The 8,418-nt window shown below is 41.6% G+C and overlaps 1 long non-coding RNA gene across 1 annotated transcript; it reads right to left on the reverse strand.

The window, feature by feature from the left end:
* Positions 1-3,749: 3,749 nt before the first annotated feature.
* On the reverse strand, positions 3,750-4,663 carry LOC123770417 (uncharacterized). The gene is made up of 4 exons (XR_006774338.2): positions 4,562-4,663; positions 4,342-4,394; positions 4,080-4,161; positions 3,750-3,863 (listed from the first exon to the last, which is right to left on the reverse strand). It is a non-coding gene; the product is annotated as an uncharacterized lncRNA (long non-coding RNA).
* Positions 4,664-8,418: the final 3,755 nt, after the last annotated feature.

Consider the following 8,418-nt stretch of genomic DNA (forward strand, 5'->3'; position numbering starts at 1 on the left):
ACGCAAGGACTTACGAACCTCAACATCTTTTCTGAATCTTTGGTGGCTTTGTTGACATTTATTAAAAGTTTATGAGCTCTGGAGCACTAGGAGGCTGTTTATACAGCCCGTCCTCCAAACAAAGATCCAAAAGTGATTCCATGCACTCGCTAAACCCCCTGTTTATGAATGAAAAGCGGTTTACACACGACTCACAACTGCTGACGTTCGAACATATCCGGAACAAGTGCTTCACTGACGAATTTTGTTCGAATCACAACGCTATAAATGCTTCACCCACGTACTACAAATACAAATAATCGCCAACAGAACCAAAACACCTAACCTAACCTAACCTATGCCTATATATACACAATATGCTAATATATATATAATATTAATTTATACTTGAAAAACTTTCCGTTTTGAATGAACAGCATGTTAAAATTTATGAATGCGTCTGTGGGGTTGACCGCTGGATGTAATGGACTTGAGTCGAGGACGGGGATTGGGAAGTTTCGATATATTTATTTATTTATTTATTAAATAAATGTAAACAAAACTGCCAGAGATTGAGAAAAGATGTACAGGTGGCGTAACTGTTAAGTGAATCTGGCCCTAGGAATGTCACATATTTTACAGCCAAATCTTAAATCAGACGAGTCCATAGATTGCGTATTATTTACGTCAGATAACGAATAATTTGCACTTTCCCTAACGCGAGGCCTGCTCTGCTAGGTGTAAAGAATGAAGTCACAGGTAGGCATGCAATTCTGGACAAAATGATTAATTAACTAATTTCATGTAATAAAACCATCACTGATTTGCATTGGTCTACCTACCACTGCAAAAGACTGATTCAAATCTCAGGGAAGTCACCCATTTACTCTGCCATACTGAGCCACTGACCTGCGGTAAAGAACTCATAATATTGTCTACGGGCTAGTAAATAGACTAGCCTAGCCATCCCTCACAACCTCAAGCCAGTGATCAGCAACTCGGACGACCTTCTGTGGTTGGTATGATACCTAGGGGCTATATAATTCCATTTAGATCACCAGTTATACTTGTGGGAAATAGACTCGCCAGTTATACTTGTAGGAATAGACCCTGAGAATGACGTAAGGGTGGTAATGCTGTCCTACGAATATGACGATGCATCTAGATGGAAAGATTTATTCAATGAAACTTATGTGGATAGCTTTGTCATATTAAAAAGTGCAGAACGTGTCATAATAACGTGTCCGAACATTAAGACACCCACCCCACAAATCTCAAAATAAAGGCAGTGACGACGTTTCGGTCCGTTGTGGACCATTATCAAGTCGTGTACACTTGATAACGATTATCAACGACTTGATATACCATTATCAAGTCGTGTACACTTGATAATGGTTTAGAACGGCCCATAACATGGTCACTGCCTCTATTTTCAGATCTGTCGGGTGGGTGTTGTGACCCCAACCGTCACTGTCGGCACGATGGGTGTTCTTTTTTGCCGCAGGACAAATAGATCGAAAAAAATATTAACTTTTTTATATTACCTTTGTAATTATTATTAATATTATTTATATATATATATAATATATATACTATATATATATTATATATATACTATATATATATTATATATATACTATATATATATTATATATATCAGTGAAAACTCACACCCCAGAAGTGACTCGAACCCATACTGCCAGGAGCACTTTGCAACTGGTGTACAGGGCACCTAATCCACTCGAGCATCACGACCGGACAAAAGCTGATGGTAGCCGAGGCTATTTGCCCATCAGCCCGGCGGCACTCCGATGGTAATCTTGGGCATAGTATTTTATCAAATCACCTCATTCTTTGGGGCACACGTTTGGCATTTGTTGTGGGTTGCTTCCTGGGCAAGGCAAGGATGTTTGGCCCACTGGTGGGGGGGGGGGAAGAGAGACCAGGGTGATGCCTTGATAAGCCCTTGTTCACGCTTCCTGTCTTTGACAGCGGGAATTAAGATTAAAATTTAAGGAAAGTGTCGTCCGCTAGCCTTTATTTTAAATAATTTTAAGTTTAGTCAAGTGACACCTAACCCCCCCCTCTTTATATACATAGTATTGACCAATTTTCTTGTATTTTAACTTTAATACAACTTTTAAGGCCATCTTCAATTACTAAAATTTAATCCAATTTCCATTTTACACCAATACATTTTTCATAAAATTTTACATTACACCAGTTTACCCAGAAACATAAGAGCAAGAGCATCATAATTATGACATTCAAAATTTACCTTGTCCAATAAAGCTTTAAAACTACCTACTAAACTAAAAGACTAAATTAATGACTACTATTTCTCAAGCATGTCCGGATGAAAGGAAACTGTCCGAACGAACCTAGTTCCAGAAGCTGGCGAGAAATCCCTCCTGCCCAGTCTTACACGATGGAGAGACTTAAAACACCATTTCATGAAGGTATGTAAAGTTTCGGGATTTTGTTATTAAATATTCTGTGCCAACACCTTGTGCAAGTAGCACAGTTTATGCTTAATTCAACAGCCAAGGTTTCCAAGAGTAGAGAAAGTTCCAAACTAAAGTAACATTACCCTAACCTTCCAGAGGACCCAAAACAGGAAACGGGGGTAGTATCAAGCCTTTTAATTCTCCCCCTCCCCCCTGGAGGAGGCCTGGTCGACGACCGGGCCTCGCGGACGCTAAGCCCCGGAAGCACCTCAAGGTAACCCCTTGGGTATATAGTACGTCAATGGGACGTGCCATTAGGAGGATAGGTTTAATTTAGAACCTCATTTACCCATAGGTAAAGATTTGTTTATGGGTCACTAATTTGTTTCCCGCCACTAAAATGAGGCCAATATTTTATGCTAGGCAAGTTGCATACTAAACACCAACATAGTATATCCACGCGTACATGGTACACAACATATCCCGTACATAGTGCTCATGGCATTTTTCATACCCACCTTTCTAAGACACATACCGTGTCATATTTTTGCAAGTTTCCAAATTTTAAGCGTTATTCCACTAAAAAGTGAAAAAAAATTTAAATTTTACTTTTTTTTTTGGGGGGGGGGGGGGGGGGCGGGGGCCGAGACGGGTGAAGGAGACTAAGCCACCTGGCCGCCAGGGCAACTAGCGGTTCTGACCGCCCTTGCATCACTGGACTGCGTTGTCCTGGGGCCAGATTCACGAAGCTGTCACGCAAGTACTTACGAACGTTTACATCTTTGACTGCTTTGGTTACATTTATTAACTAGTTTGCAAGCATAACTTGCCAATCAACTTGTTATAAACAGCCTCCTGGTGCTTCTGAGGCTCATTACCCGTTCAATAATGGTAAACAAAGCTGCCAAAGATTGATTAAAGATGGACAGCTTCGCAAGTGCTTGCATAACTGCTTCCTGAATTTGGCTCCAGGTTACCAAGCCTTGCTCCGGGAGGGAAACCATCAGAAGAAAGCGCCAAGCCATTATGACCGTAGCACTTTGAAGGAGTCAGGTTAAGTATTTGAGAAAAGGTGAGGGGGGGGGGGGGGGGGGAAAGAGGGTGGTTTATGTAAAAGGATTTGGTCATTATAAGCATGGCAGACTGTATGGGTGCTTGCGTTTATAATTATTTGGAGGCCCATTTTCCGAAGTTTTTATACGACTCTTACTGAAATGGTCTCTACTATAACAAACTTATGTTTTCTTACCATTAAAAAAAAGAGGTAATGCATTAACTAAAGTGTCAGATTAAGAATAATCAAGGACGGGTTTAAATACTCTGTATAACAATAACTTTATTACAGTAAAATTTTCTAAAGACAATACAACTTTTAAAATATTATAGTACGGGCAAGACGGGCGTCTTATTTTTTTTCACTCTTCTTTGGAGCAGCAGCTGAAAAGAAAAAAATGAACATTACAACATTTTGCAGCAAATCAAAGAAGCTAATAACATTATGTTAAAGATTAAAATTATAAAAAGTTAAGCTGTATAATGACTAGCAATGTCCGCTTAAATGACAAACTTAATGTAGTTAATATTTAGCTCTGGTATAAATATATTGTGACGTTTAGGGCGTCTTAAACGCAACATTAGTAAAGTTGTACGTACCCTTACCACCCCTGGTGGCAACTGGCGCCTTTGGTTCTCTTGGGCGTTTTTCCACCCGTTTATCGCCCGATGATTTTGCTTCCTGAAATTTAAAAGAAGAAATGTTTGAGTTTGCAAGATTATTAAGAAGATCGTCAAATGGTACACTGCACAACGTAGGGTCCACCCCCTCTCCACCACCCCACTTTGATAGTCACAAAGTCTACACTTTGCATTTGATAGAGACTAAAGACTCGAGCTTTAACCAAATATTTCTACTTACGACATCAGAGTCCACGCTTTGTTTCCTGGGCGCTGTTGTAGCTTTCTTTCCACCTGTAAGAACATAAAAGTATTTCAAATTCTTATTTCAAGATGTAGACAATGTATAGAAATAAAATAGTATGCAGAAACCTCCAACAATTATCTGTTTACATGTCATGTTGCAAGACTTTTATAACAAACACGGTACACAGGACTAGTATACGTCAATCACCACTGACCACCACGAGACGACATTGTGTTGTTAGCTGCTGGTGGTTGTAGCTGGACTGACCCAAGTCACCACCGCCCGCTACAGGTCAACTTTGCATCCGGGTCATGCAACCCTAAACTTTCAATATATTCTATTATCGCTTCTGGCCCTTACAAAATAACCTTCTATTTGTTAAAGTACTTCAAAGTAAATTTGTATTTACCTTTCTCGCATTACAAAAAACAATATTAATTATAAATATATAAAAAATAAAAATCGAGTATTTCCTCTGGATATAAAAGTTGATATGTAAATTTTACAAGTTTTTCCTGTGTATTGTTTTAATGCGTTGTGCCCTGAACAACGTCATTTATTTCAGGGAAGTACAGGGGACAAAAAAAATCACACATTATTTGTAGCTAAAACTAATATAACAATGCAGAATAATAATTCAATTGAAATAGGTCAATATAATAGATAATAGTTCAGAGCTCAGAGTGCTGACAGTGGTATAGACAATTGTCTATGAGGCTACGTAGTAGACAGAGGCAGGATTGTCTACGAGGCTACGTAGTAGACAGAGGCAGGATTGTCTACGAGGCTACGTAGTAGACAGCGGCAGGATTGTCACCATAGCCGGTGCTACATGGACACTTCGTTCTGAGTAGCTAAATCTGAAACAACAACAGTACCAAAAAATCTAAAAAGTACCAAAACAAGTTACAGCCCCGCTCCTGTGCCAGGAAAGTCCACTACGGGCTCACCATAGCCCGTGCTACTTGAAACTTGTTTCCAGTAGCTGAATCTTAAGCAACAACAGCAGTACCAAAAGGTATAGTCACCACCTAATTATAGAAAGAAACGCTGCAAAGTTTTTTTTTAACATACCGTCTAATGTAATCTTATTATGGTAGAGCCACAGGATGATTATGTCTGTCAACAGCCAATTAGCTCATTTGATTGCTGCACATCCGGGTTATGTAATTACCTGGCGGTGAGGCGCGCTTATAAGACTTAGTGACGAGTCAAGTGATGGTAATGTTGCGTGTTGAGTGTGAGTGTGAGTGTGTGTTCATGTCACGGGGTTTTTACCACAAGTACAAACTATTAAGATAGTTAGCCTCGTAAATAGGAAATTTTATTGTTAAATTATCGTGTTCAATTTTATGATTGTATATATGAGTTTAAAGTCATTACTTTTTAAAAAAGACAGTAAAACCATTGTTTTTTAAATTATGTTTGTTATGTTAATACAAAATATATATATAAATGAGAGGCGTGAAGAGACATAGAGACGCAAAATACATAAGAGAACGGGCATAGAATGTGAGGCTAGCCTCACTGCCCATTAATGATCTATCTTGAGGTTATTTTGAGATGATTTCGGGGCTTTAGTGTCCCCGCGGCCCGGTCCTCGATCAGGCCTCCACCCCCAGGAAGCAGCTCGTGACAGCTGACTAACACCCAGGTACCTATTTTACTGTTAGGTAATAGGGGCATAGGGTGAAAGAAACTCTGCCCATTGTTTCTTGCCGGCGCCTGGGATCGAACCCAGGACCACAGGATCACAAGTCCAGCGTGCTGTCCGCTCGGCCAACCGGCTCCCATTGGGTTATGTAAATTATCTCCAAAGTCTTCTTTCCGTTTTTAGATGCAACATGATGCAACAACATCGCTTCTGTGACATTGCAAGTCATACAGTATGACAATAAAATAAACACAAAATTGTATATATTTGAGATGGAAAGAGGGAGAGAAAGATAAGAAAAGGGGGGCCAGAGGAAGTGGGTAAGTAGATTGTGCTTGCCAAATGATGATAACCCTCTCTGCAGCGATGATAATGCCATTTCCAACGTTACCACCTGCAGGTTAGAGCTATGATAATAATAATTGTAATAAGAATTATAATTTACAAAGATTACACAAGGACCTAACAGGTGTTACAAGTGCCTTCGTAAACCCATTTGTTGACTTTTCCTTAAGATCTTCTTGATCGTGTGTTATGGACGATTAAGAAGATTCGTTTTTCTTCTTAAACAAAGAACACTTGTTTACATTCTTCGTTTTTTTTGTGAAGGATGAGCTGAGCGAGATAAGGGGGGGGGGAGGAGGGGGGGGGAATATACCCGGCATTACTCGGGTGACAAGAAGCCATATCTTCACTACACTGTTTTTGCTTATCGTAACCAACTTCACTACACACTATTCCTCATCACTGTGACCATCTTAACTACGCGTCCATCATCATTATAAACAGCCAGCATCACTAATCATCTTTATTGTATAACAACTTCTTCAATGCAACTATCATAATAACTTATAACCATGATCACTGTGATCGTCTGCACGACGCATGGCCATCTTCATCGCGTAACCATATTCATGTGATGCTGTCTTCATCTCTGTAACCATCATCGCTACCCGGGCACCGCTGGGTTCACTATCTACACACTTCTTCGTCTTGCCATCATCACCTGCTCTACCCTTCACTATCTTTACCCTTCACCATCTGCCTTACCCTTCACCATCTGCCTTACCCTTCACCATCTTCCTTACCCTTCACCATCTTCCTTACCCTTCACCATCTTCCTTACCCTTCACCATCTTCCTTACCCTTCACCATCTTCCTTACCCTTCACCATCTTCCTTACCCTTCACCATCTTCCTTACCCTTCACCATCTTCCTTACCCTTCACCATCTTCCTTACCCTTCACCATCTTCCTTACCCTTCACCATCTTCCTTACCCTTCACCATCTGCCTTACCCTTCACCACCTGCCTTACCCTTCACCATCTTCCTTACCCTTCACCATCTTCCTTACCCTTCACCATCTGCCTTACCCTTCACCATCTTCCTTACCCTTCACCACCTGCCTTACCCTTCACCATCTTCCTTACCCTTCACCACCTGCCTTACCCTTCACCACCTTTCCTTACCCTTCACCACCTGCCTTACCCTTCACCATCTTCCTTACCCTTCACCACCTGCCTTACCCTTCACCACCTTTCCTTACCCTTCACCACCTGCCTTACCCTTCACCATCTTCCTTACCCTTCACCACCTGCCTTACCCTTCACCACCTGCCTTACCCTTCACCATCTTCCTTACCCTTCACCACCTGCCTTACCCTTCACCACCTGCCTTACCCTTCACCACCTGCCTTACCCTTCACCACCTGCCTTACCCTTCACCACCTGCCTTACCCTTCACCACCTGCCTTACCCTTCACCATCTTCCTTACCCTTCACCATCTTCCTTACCCTTCACCACCTGCCTTACCCTTCACCACCTGCCTTACCCTTCACCACCTGCCTTACCCTTCACCACCTGCCTTACCCTTCACCATCTGCCTTACCCTTCACCACCTGCCTTACCCTTCACCACCTGCCTTACCCTTCACCATCTTCCTTACCCTTCACCACCTGCCTTACCCTTCACCACCTGCCTTACCCTTCACCATCTGCCTTACCCTTCACCATCTTCCTTACCCTTCACCACCTGCCTTACCCTTCACCACCTGCCTTACCCTTCACCACCTGCCTTATCCTTCACCACCTGCCTTACCCTTCACCACCTGCCTTACCCTTCACCATCTTCCTTACCCTTCACCACCTGCCTTACCCTTCACCACCTGCCTTACCCTTCACCACCTGCCTTTCCCTTCATCCCAGTAACCATTGTCACTAGATACCATCGTGTTCTTCGTCAATAAATAAACTACACAAGAGAAACTAACATATAATCACCATGTTTAAAATAATATGTTCGAGGAATCTTAGTGAGGATGACGTATGGTACTTAGCGATACGGGAAAATAAGTGTAATTTGCCACTTTATGCAGAAAGGAGAAAAGGTATCCCACCTATGGCCATTCCCGGGTCAAG

The sequence above is a fragment of the Procambarus clarkii genome, chromosome 42 (genome assembly GCF_040958095.1).
Source record: "Procambarus clarkii isolate CNS0578487 chromosome 42, FALCON_Pclarkii_2.0, whole genome shotgun sequence".
Taxonomy (NCBI): Eukaryota; Metazoa; Arthropoda; class Malacostraca; order Decapoda; family Cambaridae; genus Procambarus; species Procambarus clarkii.